At 36.9% G+C, this 19699-nt stretch overlaps 1 long non-coding RNA gene across 1 annotated transcript in view; it reads right to left on the bottom strand.

Annotated features, from left to right (window-relative positions):
• Positions 1-2276: 2276 nt before the first annotated feature.
• Positions 2277-19699, bottom strand: part of LOC144380990 (uncharacterized) — a 165818-nt gene continuing 148395 nt past the window's right edge. The window contains exon 4 of the long non-coding RNA XR_013445380.1: positions 2277-2408. This is a non-coding gene — a long non-coding RNA (uncharacterized LOC144380990). The remainder of the gene's footprint in view (positions 2409-19699) is intronic.

The following is a 19699-nucleotide window of genomic DNA, read 5'->3' as shown; positions in this document are numbered from 1 at the left end:
ATCAGTTTGTCAATCACCAAGTGTGTGTTGATCATCAGCAATATACTCAACTAAACTGTGACTGGATTCATTGTTAGGATGACCCATGATACCACTGAGTCAACAGTAGAGCAAATTTCAGTGGCTAAATTCTCAACTCCACCCATTCTTTTTGGGTGATCATGCACAAGGATTAAGGGAGATTAAGTACATAAAGCTAGTAACACACCATGTGGCTTCCAGTAAGCATTAGACAAACAGTAATTATTATACAGGGATGGGAGAGAAACTTTTGAAAGGCTGGATGGTTCAAAGAGGGTTAAAAAGTGAGACGTCAAGATCAAAAATATTTGGTGACTGACAAGTCAAAAAGTATAACACCCTTTCAAGGTAGTTGAAAAATTTATAAAGCTTTTCTTATCCTCTACCAACTAGCTGGGCACTACAAAGCTTTTCTTGATTTGCCTACTCAGGAAACATGTTTCCCTCCCACTCCCCCGCCTCAAATAAAGATGTCAGTAGTATGCAAACCCTTCTAGACAGCTAGAAAACTCTGATATAGAAGAGGTTTCCTAGAAATTGAAATAAAGTAAAAACTGTCCTGAACTTAGTCAAGTTAGAGTTTTCAAAATATTTCAATACATTTTACTTACTTTACAGTACATTTATTTCTATTTTATGTTATTAGCAACTTCATTACTTTATCTTATTTCTTATATGTTTATGTTTCACCTCTTTTGTGTAGAAAGTCAACCCATTAATCCACAGGTACATTTTCTTATGCCTTTGTTTTTAACTCCTACAACAGACCCTTGCCCAAGGACACACCCAACAAGTATTTGTTAATATGAGAATATTACCACTGTTCTTTTCCAATTCCAACATGGCTGGATTCATTTTTTTCTATAAAAGTCATTAAGTATGAACTCATTTCATACATTAATTCTTTAGCAGAATTTCTCCGTAAGTTTTCAAACACACAATTAAAAGATAATAAAGCAATGAAAAGATGATCATACAGAAAAGCACATATTTGAAAAGTATTCACACAGCCTGGTGCAATATTTTCTAACTGAAAAACAAAGAAAAGGAAACAATGGGCTAAAATAAAAAGCTTTCAAATTTTAAGAAAAAAAGATAAATTCTAAAGTGATAGTTTGCAGCAATTTTACTATCTTACAATCTGTCAACATTGTTTTTTCAGAAATACAGAAATAAACATTTTATTGTTCATCTATTTCACATCCTGCAGTCTGATATAAAACAAAAAAAGAGAGGATTTGAATTTCCAAACCAATGGGTAATTCAGCCTTGTGCTTCTATCACCCTATTCCTCTATTACTATCTGATATATATTAAGAAAATGGATTACAGAAAACACATATTTTCATAGAACTCATCCAAGACTAAAAGCAAAGTAGCTAAGTCTCAGGTAAATTAAAAGTGGCAGTTACCACTAGATACACTGAGGGGCTTACCAGGACACAGAACTTTAAGTCCTGGACAAACAGGGTCAGTTGGTAAGAAGGTAAAAAAGAAGAATAGGGCCTAATTAGATTATTAAATAAAATGAACTATGCAATAATCTAGTTTTAAAATGCAAAAGATTCTTTTGATTTGAACACTCCTATATCGATCCTAATGAAACACCACACTATTTGACTCTAGGTTGATGGCTGACTGATCTAGAATGTGTATTTCTGCTGACCCAAAATGTAAATGGCATCTACTTTTCTGTGGCTGCTTACCTGATGACATGCCAGTTCATCCTCATGTGTACGCAAAGAAGTTCAGCAAATGGAGAAATGAACAGAATTCAAGTGACTCAGAAGACAAATGGCCATATGGTCTCTCCTTCAATTCTTTTTTTTTAATGTCACATAATGTTATGTTAGTCATCATTAGTTTTTGATGTAGTGTTCCATGATTCATTGTTTGTGCATAACACCCAGTGCTCCATGCAGAACGTGCCCTCCCTAATACCCATCACCAGGCTCACCCATCCCCCCACCCCCTCCCCTCTAAAACCCTCAATTAGTTTCCCAGAGTCCATAGTCTCCCAAGGTTCATCTCCCCCTCTGATTTCCCCCCCCTTCATTTTTCCCTTCCTTCTCCTAATGTCCTCCATGCTATTCCTTATGTTCCACAATAAGTGAAACCATATGATAACTGACTTTGTCTACCTGGCTTATTTCACTTAGCATAATCTCCTCCAGTTCCATCCATGTTGATGCAAAAGTTGGGTATTCATCCTTTCTGATGGCTGAGTAATATTCCATTGTATATACGGACCACATCTTCTTTATCCATTCATCTGTTGAAGGGCATCTTGGCTCTTTCCACAGTTTGGCTTCAGTTCTCTTTCTTTACTGGACTTACTCTTGCTTAGACAAGTGAAAATAATGTGGATCATTCTCCTTCCGATCAGACTGCAGAAAAGAAGTCAAAGATACACCAAATAAAATAAAACAACAATAGCAAATGTAAATATGAGAGCACTTGGACATTATTGGAAATAAAAACCGATTTCAACAAAAAACAATTTAAATTTAAAGAAACACAATCCATCTTTTTTTTTTTCCTAGTGAGAAAATTACTATTTTTAAAGAAAAGGACTTTTTATTCCTTGCTAGGGAAAAAATTGACTATATATATTCTGCACCAATCCTGCAAGACAGGAGTCAAGTAATGACCTAAGCACACCCACCTTTCTCTCTCTCATCAAATTCTCTAGAAATGACATTAAATTATAGATAAATGAAATCCTTAACAGCCCCCCAAATCAAGAAGTGTCAAAAGGACTGAGAAATACCAAGGAATCTCTGAAAACTGGAAGACAGATAACATGTGAAATAAGAAACCACAATTCAAAGGGCTTGCAAGTCCTTGTACCAAAACATTTGGGAATGTCTTTAAGGAGGGGTCACAAATGCTTGCAGTGGAATCTGTGCACCCACCAGGCTGGTCGGTTAGATGCATAAGGTGCTCCACTTATCCACTCTACCCTCAATACACTAGACTAGAAGGGTGAATGGAGGACTTGCATTTGAAAAGCTGAGCAGAATCCCAGGATGCTGATGTAATGATCTACCAGTATAGGAAACTCCTTGGCCAGGAGATGAAAAATCCCTTCCTGTCACCCCTCAGCATATGCTGCCCTTTCCTCAAAGAGACTGTTTTTAGAAAGTTAGTTTGTTTCATATAAGGAGCTCCAAATGATTATTTATAGAAAAAAATAATTGATCACATCATCTTGGTTCACTTTCTACAATGGGAGAGAGATAAAAATTAGACAGAAAATTGGTATTCTATCTGGTTATAGAACATTCATTGAGGATTCAAATGAACGCAAAAAAAAAAAAAAAAAACAGATTCAACAAACATGTCACCCAGCTTTCGTAGAATACACCTTACATTCACTATCAAAAATGCACAACTACTATAAAACCTTTGAAAAATAAATGGAAATACCTTATGATTGAAATTAAAATGTATCTGAAAGAAGCTCATTAGATTTCACAGTAGGTCCAAAAGGCCTATGACACATATGAGTAAGAGAACCAAGCAACTGGAGAGTTTCACATCCATTCCATGTCCTAGAATTATATCCCTCTATATCCCTTGCAGCATCTCCCTAATCCCTGTCCCACGGTACCTGCCAGCCCATGATATTTGCATCCTCACAGGGAAACATGTGAGACTTGGCAGCCACATCCTAAAGTAATCACAAAGACTGTTTTCATCAGGAGGGAGTGTTGGGAGTTTTCTGATGTGAGGAGGAACTGGCCTTGTTCTCAGTTTGTCCATGTCCTCCACAATCTCAAGCCCACCATGTCCTCTGGCTAAGCCACGTCTCTTCCACACTTCCAGTGTGATACATTTTCACGTGCATCGAGTCACCTCACAGCCCCTGCCTCCTGCATTACTCATCACAGAAGTAACTCCATCTCCAGAATCAACATATGATTGGATGCCTCTACCTTTTCCCAGTACCTTTACCAATTTATGAGGCTTTGCTCTATGGTTCTCTTCATCCTCTTCCAATCTCAGCACTTTCTGAAACTGGAAACATCTAAAACAGGGGGTGGTCATCTTCAAGATCAGATGTTTCTCATGGGTGCTGTGTCCTTCAATTTCCCACAGTAAATGGAGTTTGGAGGGTTTGGCTAGTTTCCCATCTGACACTTGAGCTTGAAGTCTCTGAACTGCAAGACGTGGAGAGAACTGTGTATGTGCAAGGGGAGGGGAGGGGCTTCTTCTCAGGTTGACAGAAGACATATTTGATGCAAGACGGGCTTACAGACAGAAGCCATGCACTTCACTTAGGACATGTCAGTTCTTGCAGGAGACTTAATCTAGGAAAACAGTTGGCCGAGGCAAGAAAACTGATGTTCAAAGTGATGAAGGGGCTTTTTGATCTAAGGATCTTAGCTTCTTTTCACAATGCAAGGCTTTCACATACAAATCTTTTTTGTAAACCCAAATCACGCAACTTCTAGCATTTTAACAGGGTATACGTTACATCCTTCCTGAAAACAGGCAGGTATTTCTTGAAAGATAAACATTTAAGTGCCTTTTCTATTTCTCAATTTTATTTTCACTAATACACACACACACACACACACACACACACACACACACGTTTCCCCAGATAATCCTTTCAGCGTCAATATGGATATTTCCACATAAAGCAGATGAAGGCAAATAGGGAAGATGTTCACTACTTCAAGTCCCATTTCTCTTCATCTTCCAAGCAGTAACTTCAGCATGGACTCTACCCTCAGACTGGGGATTGAAAAACAGCTCTGGAATTCGGGAGAGGTTTTCTCCCCGCCCATCTCTGCATTTCAAGGCATCAATCTCTGTTCTAGTTGCAGATTTTCACCAAGAGATTACATTTAACCTGAATTTAAACAACATGGTGTACCCATCAAGCATCAGCAGAGATGGTGGCTGAGGACACAGGCTCTGAAAATCAAGGCTGTGTTAGCACTCTGCTGAGGATGACACGTTCACTCCACCCACCTTCCTAGCAGGATCCAGACTATTTTGCTTCTTCCTCATTCTGACCTGTTTGAGTGGACCTCAACTGCTCTCTTTTGTTCTACTTTGTTTCTCTTTGTTATAAATTCTCTGGAAGCTGTGCAAATGAGGGCCACCAATCTCAATTTCATTCCTCTCATAAAATTTTCCATTATATGAAATTCCATAACTTGTTTTTTCCCATTTCACTCAAGCAGAGAAAAACCAATTTTCCTTTTGAGCCACTCTTGAAGTTAGATGCACACAGTAAGTCCATTTTTTGAAGAAAAAAAATGAAATTTTTATACACAGGTTACTTTGGAACCTCATGAGCTTAGCCATCAAATCTTGACACTCTGTGGTTCCACTACATCTGTTTTCATGTGTTCTTTAGGATTTCATTTCAGGTAATAAATAAGGTTATTCACCCAGTCATAAGACAGCCTCTGACCCTACCACCAAATGTGATGCTCTGTCAAAGGGTCTTCCTTAACAGTTCAGCCCTTAATTTCAGCAGAATTAAACAAAACACCTTTTGCGCTAAACCAAAGGTGTCAGATATATTCTTAATCTAACTAAAAACATAGCATAATGTATAGACTTGTCCAATCACTATGTTGCGCATCTGAAACTAATGTAGCATTGTATGTCAAATATACTCCAATTAAAACAAATGCACACACACAAAAAAACCCACAATATGACAGAAATATCATGTTATGGCCATATTCTAATATTTCCATATTTTTAATAATAGCCAGAATATGCATATAGCAAATTAGACTACATCTGCCTACAAACAAGAGCCTGGCAATACCAGATATCCTACATACTTAGTTTCTGGAATTAATGTGTGGAATGGAATAAACTGTAAATTATAATCCATATATAAAAACATAGCATTTGCAAATACCATGTCAGGAGACTGGCACACCCAGAACTCATGACAGAGAGCATTCCATTAGCTTATCTAAAATTCAAAGTCAAAAGTAAATTATAAATACCAAAGCAAATCAAAATAATTCAAATTACAATTCTAGTTGAAAGAGATTGATTATGAATTAAGTGTAACACTATTGGCACTTCTGAAATAATATAGAAAATGCTAGAATTTATCATCTGTTCTTGTGATCTATAGGAAGGTGAACCCTCCCTGAAAAAAAAAAACCCTGGAAAACACAAATGAGAATGGCTTCTTGAAAGTTACTACTACTGTTTAAGACCAACTCTTAACAAAAAGATCAAAACAAAATGAGACACAAATTTATCTAATGAAACAGAATGGTCCCAAAGCCAGTAAAACTGGGTTATCACCTCATCTGTTATCTACAAAAAAGAGCTTCTAGATTTGAGAAGATTCAGAGAGGTATATGGTGACCATACTCATTCATCCATGTTTAAAAAAAAAAAAAAAAAAGGAAAAGAAAGCAAATTATAGGACAATGCTTACTGTAATCCATATCCATTGGCTTAGACTTAATATATAGGAAACATCCTTTTTGTGAATCCATGCACAGAAGTTACCTGTTGATTATGCTGACGAGGCCAGTAGGAGGGAGAATATGAGGATTTTACAGACCTCAAAATTCCTATTCCTGAGTAGTAAATTTTCATAGAAAACTAATAAATTGTCTGAATCTTGTATGGTATTAACTCTATTCCCTAAGTTAATGTCATTTTAAAAAGCAGGAAGAGTTGGACTTATTTATCATTAAATCTTCCATTACCAGGGCAAAGTCTGACACATATCACAGGCTTGATAAGAATTTTTAAGAATGTGTAATCCAAACACTTTTAGGGTAACCTAGTCTCTATGACAGTAATATTTGCTTAACAAATAGACATAATAGAAAATCTGGTTTGAAATACCAGCTGTGAGATAAGGTGTCAAAATGTGTTCACTTCTGAGAAAAGTCTCTTAGAGGACAGACGATACTTCAGAATCCATAAGGTCGAGTACCAGATAAAGAAAAATGGAAAATTCAACAAGGTAATGGATGACAACAAATAAATACTGTCATTACGTTGAAAAGTCCATGTCAGTATTTATGAAATGTGTTGCAGAACTTGTGGACAACACTAACCTAAGAAGGGTTGTGTGTCTCAACTACACCAATGGTTTGAGTAGCCATGAATATTTCTCCAAAATGGGGTGAAAGTGGAGAGAAATTACCCTCTCCAGATTGGCCTATCTCTCCAATGTTTAAAATAAACATCAGTTATTTTTAAAAAGTATGAGAAAATAAATTTTTAACTTTAAAAAAGTTTACATTAAACTTTAACATACAACCCCACCCACCAAAAAAAGAAAACAATTAGAGCACTTGTACCCTTCATCCAAAGTACTTCATGTAAAACAAAACACAAAACATACTGGTAATAAATCTAAATCTCCATAACTGTGGCACAAGTAGTCTCAAGGAACCAGCTATACAAAAGTATGCAGATTATAGTAGAAAAATAGCTATAGAATACAGAGCAACTCTAATGGGCCCTGGTTCTGAGAAGATATAAATCTAGTAAAACTAGTTTGGACCTGTTGGCCAAAATCAACCCTGAGAGAACTGAAGTATGAAAATGCAGAAAACTGAAATCTCCAAAATAATGAGGAGCTATTTTGAACTAGTATTTACATATGAGCATGTAGAAGGCTTGGGGGTGGGGAGTGACAGTAATCTGGGTTTAAGGGTGGAAAATTCTTTGGTAGACAAAGTGCTAAGTTCCTGCCTTATTGGGAGAGAGTATAAGTATCAACTCAAACCATTAAAATAAGAAAGAACTAAAAAGAAACAGAAGAAAGAACCAAATAATAAATTGGTAAAGTTAATAGAAATAGGTCCAAGTATATCAATAATTACAATAAATATAAATATACTAAATTGGAAAACTAAAAGGACTGTTAAGGACCAATAGGTATATGCTGCTTGTAATTCACCAAAAACATAAGGACATGTAAATATTGGGAGAAAACAGTACAGCATGACCTATCTCAGAAATACTAACCAAAATAAAACTGGAATAGCACTATTAATATCAGATAGAGTACACTTTAAGAGAAACAGCACTATTAAGAATGGAGAGGATCACTGCATAATGATAAAGGTCTCAATTTACCAAAAAAAAAGTAACAATTTAAAATATATATGTATAGGTCAACCAAGATGTGCCACAGAAGGCTCCTGAACCCCTCTCCTCCCATAGACACATCAAGCAAGAAATTTCTGAAAGAAATCCAGAATAGCCAAAAGGTTCCTATACATAAGGCAAATGAGAAAATATCCACAGGGAAACAGGTTAGAAAGGCTGAGACACAGTCTCACCGTAAACCCAATTCCTGGCACAATACCACACAATCAGGAGGTAACTCTCAACTCCCAGCTTAATCCTGAAAAAGAAAAGGACTTGACCTCAACTTCTAAGACTCCCTTTCAAGGCAAAGGCATCTAAAACACCTGGCTCTGAAAGCCAATTAGGCTTGTGTTCATGAAACCCCAAGACTAGAAAAAATTAGCAGTTTTTCATAGGTGTGCAAACACTCACCACGGCTATCCACTCAGGGCTTAGCTCAGAGGACAGAGGGAAAAATGCCCATCTCCTAGTATTACAATAATGGTATGAAATCAAATATAAGAAAACTAGGAAAGTCACAAACATGTGGGGACTAAATAACATGCTGCTGAACAACCAATGGGTAAAAGAATAAATCAAAAGAGAAATCAAAAATATTTTCAGACACATTAAAATGCAAACACAACATACTGAAACTTATGGGACGTAGCAAAAGCAGTACTATAAGTCAAGTTCATAGCAATAAATATTTACATTAAGAAAAAGACAAAGCTCAAATAAACAACCTAACGGTACACCTCAAGGAATTAGAAAAAGAACAAACGAAACCCAAAATTAGTCAAAGGAAAGAAATAAGAAAGATCAAAGTACAAATAAATGAAATGGAGACCAAAAAAAAAAAAAAAAAAAACCAATAGAAAAGATTAATGAAAATAAGAGCTGGTTTTCTGAAAAGATAATGAAAGTAGACCAACCTTTAGCTATACTTATGAAGAAAAAAAAAAGAGGACTCAAATAAAATTATAAATGAAAAAGGAGACATTCAACTGATACCACAGAAATACAAAGGATCACAAAAGACTACTATGAATAAGTCTATGCCAACACATTGGACAACCTAGAGGAAATGAATAAATTCCTAGAAACATATAACCTGCCAAAACTGAATCATTTAGAAGAAGGAAATCTGAAAAAATTACTAGTAAAGAGATTGAATCAATAATTAAAAACCTCCCAAAACAAAAGTCCAGGACCAGATGGCCTAAGCAGTGAATTCTTCCAAACATTTAAAGAAAAATTAATGCCAATCCTTAAACTCCTCCAACAAAATAAAAAGGAGAAAATGCTTCCAAATTCACTTTTTTTGAGAATAAAACTACCATAATACCAAAACCCAGCAAAGACACCACAAAAAAAGACAACTATAGGCCAATATCCATGATAAATATAGATGCATACATTCTCAACATAACAGTAGGAAATTGAATTCAACAGCACATTGAAGAGATCTTACACCATGACCAAGTGGATTATCCCTGAGATGTAATGATGGTTCAGTATATGAAAATCAGTTAATATGATTTACCACATATAATAAAGGATAAAAATCACATGATCACCTCAATCAAGGCAGAAAAAGCATTTGGCAAATTCAAGACCCTTTCATGATAAAAGCTTTCAACAAACTAGGAACAGAAGGAAATTATCACAGCATAATAAAGACCATATATGCAAAGTCCACAGCAAATTTTATACCCAACAGTAAAAACCTGAAAGCTTTACCTGTAAGATCAGCACAAAGCAAGGATACTCAGTCTCACCACTTCTAGTCAATATAGTATTGGAGGTCTTAGCCAAAACAACTAGGCAAAAAAATGAAGAAAAGAAAGAAAAGAGAAAAGAAAAGGAAAGAAAAGAGAAAAAAAAAAAAAGGCATCCAAATGAGAAAGGAAAAGTAATACTGTCCCTGTTTGCAGATGACATGATCTTATATACAGAACACCAAAAAGATGCCATAAAAAACTGTTATAAGTAAGAAATAAATTTAGTAAACTTCAAGGATATAAAATCAATATACCCAATCAGTTGCATTTCTATATACTAATAATGAACTACCTTAAAGGAAATTAGGGAAACAATCCCATTTACAATAGCACCAAAAAGAATAAACTTTACTAAGGAGGTGAAAGACTAATACATTGAAAACCACAAAGCAATGACAAAAGAAATTAAAGACAAATAGAAAAACATCTTGTGTTTATGAATTGTCAGACATACTATTGTTAAAAAGTCCATGGAGCACTGGGTGTTATATGCAAACAATGAATCATGGAACACTACATCAAAAACTAATGATGATTAGTATGGTGATTAACATAACATAATAATAATTAAAAAAAAAACTGAAATGTCCTGAAAAGTACAGACTACCTTCTTTCTGATGAATCACACTGAATGCCATAATGTATTTTTCACGTCTAAATCTCAAATAAATTTTCAAATATGTTTAAAAAAAAAAAAGTCCATACTACCCAAAGTGATCTACAGATTCAGTACAATCTCTATCAAAACCCCAATAGCACATTTTACATAAATAGAAAACCAATTCTGAAGCTTATATGGAACCACAAAGGATTCTGAATAACCCATTCAATCTTGAACAAGAAGACCAAACCTGAAGGCATCACACTTCCTGATTTCAAACTCTATTACAAAGCTATAGTAATCAAAACAGTACGGTACTGGTATAAAACCAGACATGTGATCAATAGAACAGAATAGAGAGCCCAGAAATAAATCTATGTCTATAGGGGCGATTCATTCTCAACAAAGCAGCCAAGAATATACAATGGGAAAAGAAAAGTCTCTCCAATGAATGGTGTTGGGAAAACAAGATAGCCAGATGTCAAAGAATTAAAATGGACTCTTATCTCACACAATACCAAAAAATCAACTCAAAATGGATTAAAGACTAAAACTTAAGACTTGAAACTATAAAACACAGAGAAGGAAACATAGGGGAAAGCTTCAGGATATAAATCCTGGTAATGATTTCATGGATAGGACACTAAAAACATATCTGAAAAATCAGAGACAGAAAAGAGTGTATCAAACTGGAATACTTCTGCAAAGCAAAGGAAACAATCAACAAAATCAACCTACAGAATGGGAGAAAATGTTTTCAAGCCATTTATCTGATAAGGGGTAAATTTCCAAAATATGTAAGAGACTCTGAGATATAAACTAATAAATGACTGGAGAATGGGCTAAAGATTTTAAATAGACATCTCTGCAAAGACATACAAATGACCGACAGGTATATGTAACAATGCTCAATGTCAATAACCATTAGGGAAAACAAATGAAAGCTACGATGAGATTTCGCCTCATACCTATCACAGTGACTATTATCAAAACAACAAAAGACAAATGTTGAGAATGATGTGGGGAAATTGGAATCTTGTACACTGTTGGTGGGAATGCAAAATTGTGCAGCTGCTATGGAAAACAGTATGGTGGTTCCTTAAAAAAATAAAAATGGAACATCATATGATTCAGCAATGCCACTTCTGAGGATTTATCCAAAATTATTGAAGTAAGGATCTTGAAGAGATAGATAGCACTCTTATGTTCATTGCAGTACTATTCATAATAGCCAAGATGATGAACAACTAGATGTCCTTGGATGGATAAATGGTTAATGAAAATGTATATATAGACAAAATGGAATATTATTTGGCCTGCAGAAAGAAAGAAATTATGCAATATGCAACAACACAGATGAACTTCAAGGGACATCACTGTAAGAGAAATAAGCCCATCACAGAAGGACAAATACTGCCTGATTCAATTTATACAAGGAATCTAAAGTAGTCAAACTCACAGAATCAGAGAATAGTATGATGGTTACTCAGGACTGGAGGGATAGCTAAACAGGAATTGTTAATCAATGGGCAAAAGTTTCAGTTATGCAACATGAATCAGTTGTAAAGACGTTATACAACATTACACCTGTAGTTGAAGATACTGTATTATACACTTACAAATTTAAGAGGATGGATCTCTTGTTAAGTGTTCTTACCACAAAAAAATAGAATTTTAAAAATAATAATGAAGTCAGGAATGGTACAAGATGATGATGATGATGATGATGATGATGATGATGATTTCTATTTAATATTGAGTTAGAGGCCCTAACTAGCACAACAGATCAGAAACAAAGATTAGAACTGAGGAGACAAATCTGTTAAAATTGCAAATAGTATCATTAATTGCATTTTGAAGACTCAAAATTATTGATTTATTGGCAATGTGGCTGGATACACAGATGCATGTCTAGACAAGAGCAGCAAACTAGACAATTTGATTAAAAGAGCAAGACATCATTTTGCAATAGCATCAAAGAATACAAAGCCGGATACCAAAGAATAAGTCTACCAAAAGGTATTCAGGATCTCCACAATGAAACTGTAGAACATTACAAAGATGAAAAATGTTTTATCTAACATAAGCTAATTCTTTTCCAATCTCCAGAACACTGCTCCAGGGTCAGTGAGGTTCTAGAAATCAGATTTTCAGAGAAAACTGAGTCCTTTCTGGTCTTTTAATAGCTACAATCTTTTGCAACCAGCCCAACTGCCTTCCTGGCATCCCCCTGGCCTCCTCAAAATGGTTCTCTCCTCCCACTAGTCATCCACTGGTTTCTCAGGTTACTTCTTTGGAAGAAATCTGTTTTCAGAAACCCAGCTAAGCCATATTAGACCAAATCCTTCTCTCAAAATGTCCTCTCACTATGTTCAGGTTTTGAGTTTTTTGTTTTTGTTTTCTACCTTCATTTTAATCCTCCCTTATCCCAATGCACACGTCCTACAAGTATAGCAAAGTTGGTCTAGTTTGTATATCCTTCCAATATTCCTGCGCAACAGTAATTATTGGCTCTTTACAAAAAAATGAATTCCAAAAATGCACATTTGCATATATGCATTTATGTAACCCCTACAACAAAGTGATATTAATGTCTTACATGTATAACTAGAGGGCCTATGCAAAATCTTAGTATACTAATTCCCCATTATTCACACTAATGTGGGAGGCAGAGGTAGATTTAAAAATAATAAAATTTACAAGCAGTCAGTACAGTTTCTCAACTTTTTAAAAACCATGATGCTAGTAATTGTTTTGTCTCTGACTTCTCTTTCTCTAACAACATATATATTCATAAAGGTAAAATGTAAAATATATATATATACACCAAAGATGTAGGACATGCAAAAAGAAAATTTTAAGTGGAGTTAGGGAAGTCCTTAATTTGATATATCAAAAAGCCTTCCAGCTTGATGTAACCCCAAGTGCCTGCGATATACCTAAAAAAACAATGAAATGAACAGCTGAATGAAGCAAAAACTGATGTGGTGAAAGTTATCTTAAACCATGAGAAAAAAATTTTTGAGATTACACTTCTGGTTTGATTCAAGTCTTCAGACTACAAGCCAATTGGGTGACAAGTGAATTTGTCTTGGCATGCGTAACTATTCAAAAATCTCTTACAATTTCCCCTGAGAAACTACAGACAAGTATTTACCAACGTTCATAGGAGTCTGTTCTCTGAACTCAAAATTCTCATAGTCTTAAAAGAGTTGGTATGAATTCTGCTACGGCAAAATTTCTCTTTGAATAAAATGTGTGATTTAATTTCAAGGCTTCAACTTCCTTAAACTTTGAGTTGCCTAAGGAAAGTAAGTGCCCTGCTGAGGGAAAAGTCCGGGGAAGTCTTTACATTTAGGCACTTGTGACCTCATTAGCTTGCCACACATCGAATGTCCCTTTACTCACTTGTCACCTCAGAGATTCCTTTCCTGTTTTCTGCTATTGGCACCCAGCCTTACCAGCCACCTAGTGCACCACACCAAGAGCACTGTTGTGGCCTCACCAGGGTTCACCATGTGGGGACACCCAACACTGTCATTCACTCCATGATTTATCATCTGCACTGGCTTCATTCCTCCCTTCCAGAGCTCCACAAACCAGACACTCAGTCTGTCCCCAGCCAACAAACACACTTGTAATAATTACTGAGTGACTTAAGGTAAGTTGTTTTATCTTAGGGACTCAAGTTATAAATATACAAAGCCAAACCTATAAAACCCAAATCAAGTCATATAGAGCAGCTACAGCAAGGTTTCCAAGCTCAGCTCTAATCCCTGTCTTTTCTACTATATCAAACTCTTCTCAATCTTACTCAAAGCCCTTCTACACTCTTGGCCCCAATCACTTCTTACACACAAACCCCTCCATGCAAACCACACCAAATTCATGACACTCACTTTATAACTCCTTGGTCCATGTTGTTTGCGCTCTCTGCTGGTGGAGGGTTTCCCTCTCTTTTTTCTTACTTGGCAGATTCCTACTATTTTGAGACCTATCTCAAAATTCACCCCTAATTTGCAGCTTGGCCAAACTCTCCATCCAATTTCTAAGCAGAAAAAAAAAAAAAAGTTCCTCTCTCAGATATTCTCCCACAGATTTTTATATACACTCCTATTATAGCACAGAGTACACTGTATTATGATTCTGATTTTATGTACGGTCTTTCTCAAATCTTCGCATTTAACTGATTGGAGTAGGCATTTGTCATTTGGGGGCTCTCAGCAAACAACATCTTTACTATTTGAGGTAGAGTTGTCAGAATTAGCAAAAACAAATACAGGACACTCACTTAAATTTGAACGTGCTTATACTAAAACATTAACTAGTATTTATCTAAAATTCAACTTCATTTATCTTGTATTTTATCTCACGTCCCCAAATTGGAAAAAAAAAAAACAAGAGTGGTGGGTGACAGAGTCATGTTTCCATTAGAAATGTCACAGAGGAGCAGACAATCTCTCTGCAAAGCTCAAGTATGGGGGCAAGACCTGCACTCAGCCATTCCCTGTCCAGTCTCTGACTCTGGAGTGAAGTATCCAATGGATGAAGCAAATATCCTGTCCTTGTGCTAACGATTTCCAAGGAAGAGTTAGCAGCATCCCTCCCAGACTATTTTGGCTATCACCATAACTGCTAAGCCTCCAATGATGACCATTTCTCTAAGCCTAACTCACATAGTCCTCATCAATTCTAATTTCCAATGACTGTTTTATTTTTCTTGATATTATTTTTTACCATTCAACATATTACATGTTTGTTTTATTTGGTGTCTGTCTTTCCTAATAGAAATATAAGCTTCCTGAAATATATGCTTCCAGGCCTTTGCTTTGTTTCCTGATTTACCCCTAACCCCGGGATGGGGCTTAGCTCATGATAGGTGCTCAGAGTAGGTTTGTCAAATAAAGGAAAGGAATGCACGAATTCTTTCAAACAGCTAACTTTTCCCATTAAATTTAACCAGAATTGATTTCCATTTTGAAACCAAAACACTTATTTATTACATTCAGTTATTTTAGGAAATAGATGCACAGATAATTTAATGCAGGATCATGTCCACCACATCAAAAATAAATTATACAAATCTTGGGTGAAATGACAAAATGACTCTGGCAAAGTCTATAAATTTTGGTACCATATACAGCAAGCTCCGTAATTAAGAAATCAGACAAAATAAGTGATCTGCCAGTTTGCAGCCCACAGATGCTACTCCTTCTGCGGTGTAAGTTCTGTATTCCAAAACGAATGGATGAGGAAGCAAAGATTTTTTTACAAAGAGAGAAAAACTTTCCAAAGAAGTACAATGGTCCTGTTCCTCACCACTTCTTTCTTTTGTGATATTAATTTCATTTTATAAAATATAATACAACATTAAATAAATCCTTATTCACGTACTATAGTAAAATGGTCAAAAGGAGAGGTTTTTTTTTTTTTTACTGCTATTTTCCACACAATATTTTTGCAGACATAACACTTTAGCAGTTGTTTTTCTAAAATTAAACATCTTTATGAAATCAGAATGTGGTAGGGTTGTTTTTAATTTTACAATAAAATTAAACACTTTCCTCAGGGGGCGGAGCAAGATGGCGGAGGAGTAGGAGACCTGGATTTCGTCTCCTCTCAGGAATTCAGCTGGATAGGGATCAAACCATTCTGAACACCTACAAACTCAACAGGAGATCGAAGAAAAGAATAGCAACAACTCTCTGAACAGAAAAGCGACCACTTTCTGGAAGGTAGGACGTGCGGAGAAGTGAATCCGAGGCGATATTCGGGAGGATAGACGGCGGGGAGGGGCCTCCGTCGGCCGCTTCTGGCAAGTGATAGAGCCGCGGAGCACAAAATCGGAACTTTTAGAAGTCTGCTCCGCTGAGGGACGTCACTCTGGTGGCGAAGTGGGGGGTGGAACCCTCGCGGGACAGTGTGGTCTCAGGACCCTCGGGGTCACAGAAAGACCGGGGGTGCCTGAGTGCGGCAGAACTCCCAGGGATCGGAGCGGGGAAGCCGGCTGCAGAGACGGAGCCCAGGCGCGGGCTCTCAGCTCGGGGTTGCCATAAACCGTGATCTGCGGCACAGTCGGGCCACTGCTCCTCCAGCAGGGACCCAACAAGCGGCAGATCCGGGGAGACTCACCTTCTTCCCCCGGGAGGAGAGGTGCGGGAGTGCACCGCGGGGATCTGCTGGGTTTGGAGACTCCACCCGGGGTCGGGTGCCAGATAGAAAGGCGCGGTCACAGGCCGGGGGAGCGCAGAGTGTGGCCGGAGACCGGGGAGACGGGAGTGACTGACTGCTTTTCTCTGGGGGCTCGCTGAGGAGCGGGACCCCGAGTTCTCGGCTCCGCCGGGGCGGAGACTGGGAGGCCGCCATTTTCACTCTCCGCCTCCAAAGCTGTACGGAAAGCTTGCAGGGAACAAAAGCTCCTGAGAGCAAACCCGAGCAGATTACTTAGCCCGGACCGGCAAGGGCGGGGCAATTTTGCCTCCGGCAAAGACATTTGGGAACCACGGCAACAGGCCCCTCCCCCAGAAGATCAGCGAGAACAGCCAGCCAAGACCAAGTTTACCGATCAATGAGAACGGCAGAACTCCAGCGCTAGGGGAATACTGCACATAAAATTCATGGCTTTTTTACCACGATTCTTTAGTCTTTCAAAGTTAATTATTTTTTTTAACTGTCTTTTTTTCTTTTTTCCTTTTTTCTTTTTTTTTGAATTTTTCTTTTTCCCTTTTTCAACCAACATCTTATCAATCCCTTTTTTAAAAAAAAACATTTTTATTTTTCATTTTTAAAGGCATATTCTATCCCTTCATAGTAGTTACCCGTATTTTTGGCATATATATATAAGTTCTCTCTTTAAAATCTTGAGATAGTCTCTTCTAACAGATCAAAATATACTCTAAATCTCTAGTGTATGGTTTTTTTCTACTCCCCTGCCTGATCACATTCTCTCCCTTTTTTCTTTCTTTTTTTTTTTTTTAAGCCTCTTCTTTCTTTTTTCAAACAACTTATCAAATTCTTTTTTAAAATTTTTTATAATTTCCATCTTTACAGTCATATTCCATCCCTTCATCATATCAACCCTTATTTTTGTACATATATAAGTTTTTCTTTCTTTAAAATTTTGGGAGGGACTTTCTTTTAACAGACCAAAATACACCCAAAATCTAGTGTGTGGCACTGATCTATAAACCAGCCTGATCATATTTGATCACATTCTGTTTTTGTTTTGTTTTGTTTTGTTCTGCTTTTGTTTGTTTTTATCTTTTTCTTTTTTCTTTTTTTCTTTCCTTTTCTTTTTTCTCTCTTTCCCTTTCTTTTCCCACTGCTTCAGGTCTTTTCTGATTTGTTTAGAGTATATTTTCTGGGGACGTTGTTACCCTGCTAGCATTTTGTTCTCTCATTAATCTATTCTCCTCTGCACAAAATGACAAGACGGAAAAAATCACCTCAACAAAAAGAACAAGAGGTAGTACCGACTGCCAGGGACCTACTCAATACGGACATTAGTACGATGTCAGATCTAGAGTTCAGAATCATCACTTTAAAGATACTAGCTGGGCTTGAAAAAAACATGGAAGTTATTAGAGAAACCCTTTCTGGAGAAGTAAAAGAACTAAAATCTAACCAAGTAGAAATCAAAAAGGCTATCAATGAGGTGCAATCAAATATGGGGGCGCTAACTGCTAGGATAAATGAGGCAGAAGAAAGAATCAGTGAGATAGAAGACCAAATGATGGAAAATAAAGAAGCTGAGAAAAAGAGAGATAAACAACTACTGGATCACGAGGGCAGAATTCGAGAGATAAACGATACCATAAGACGAAACAACATTAGAATAATTGGGATCCCAGAAGAAGAAGAAAGAGAGAGAGGGGCAGAAGGTATAATGGAGCAAATTATAGCAGAGAACTTCCCTAATTTGGGGAAGGAAACAGGCATCAAAATCCAGGATGCACAGAGAACCCCTCTCAAAATCAATAAAAATAGGTCAACACCCCAACATCTAATAGTAAAACTTACGAGTCTCAGAGACAAAGAGAAAATCCTGAAAGCAGCTCGGGAGAAGAGATATGTAACCTACAATGGTAGAAACATTAGATTGGCAACAGACTTATCCACAGAGACCTGGCAGGCCAGAAAGGACTGGCAGGACATATTCAGAGCACTAAATGAGAAAAATATGCAGCCAAGAATACTATATCCAGCTAGGCTGTCATTGAAAATTGAAGGAGAGATAAAAAGTTTCCAGGACAAACAAAAACTAAAGGAATTTGCAAACACGAAACCAGCCCTACAACAAATCTTGAAAGGGGTCCTCTAAGCAAAGAGAGAGCCTAAAAGCAACATAGACCAGAAAGGAACACAAACAATATACAGTAACAGTCACTTTACAGGCAATACAATGGCACTGAATTCCTATCTTTCAATAGTTACCCTGAATGTAAATGGGCTAAATGCCCCAATCAAAAGACACAGGCTATCAGATTGGATTAAAAAACAAGACCCATCGATATGCTGTCTGCAAGAGACTCATTTTAGACCCAAAGACACCCCCAGATTGAAAGTGAGTGGGTGGAAAACCATTTACCATGCTAATGGACACCAAAAGAAAGCTGGGGTGGCAATCCTTATATCAGACAAATTCGATTTTAAACCAAAGACTGTAATAAGAGATGAGGAAGGACACTATATCCTACTTAAAGGGTCTATCCAACAAGAAGATCTAACAATTGTAAATATCTATGCCCCTAACATGGGAGCAGCCAATTATATAAGGCAATTAATAACAAAAGCAAAGAAACACATCGACAACAATACAATAATAGTGGGGGACTTTAACACCCCCCTCACTGAAATGGACAGATCGTCTAAGCAAAAGATCAACAAGGAAATAAAGACTTTAAATGACACACTGGACCAAATGGACTTCACAGACATATTCAGAACATTCCATCCCAAAGCAACGGAATACACATTCTTCTCTAGTGCTCATGGAACATTCTCCAGAATAGATCACATCCTAGGTCATAAATCAGGTCTCAACCGGTACCAGAAGATTGGGATCATCCCCTGCCTATTTTCAGACCACAATGCTTTGAAACTAGAACTCAATCACAAGAGGAAAGTCGGAAAGAACTCAAATACATGGAGGCTAAAGAGCATCCTACTGAAGAATGAATGGGTCAACCAGGAAATTAAAGAAGAA

Source organism: Halichoerus grypus, chromosome 2 (genome assembly GCF_964656455.1).
Source record: "Halichoerus grypus chromosome 2, mHalGry1.hap1.1, whole genome shotgun sequence".
Taxonomy (NCBI): domain Eukaryota; kingdom Metazoa; phylum Chordata; class Mammalia; order Carnivora; family Phocidae; genus Halichoerus; species Halichoerus grypus.
This window is presented reverse-complemented; position numbering and strand designations above follow the sequence as displayed.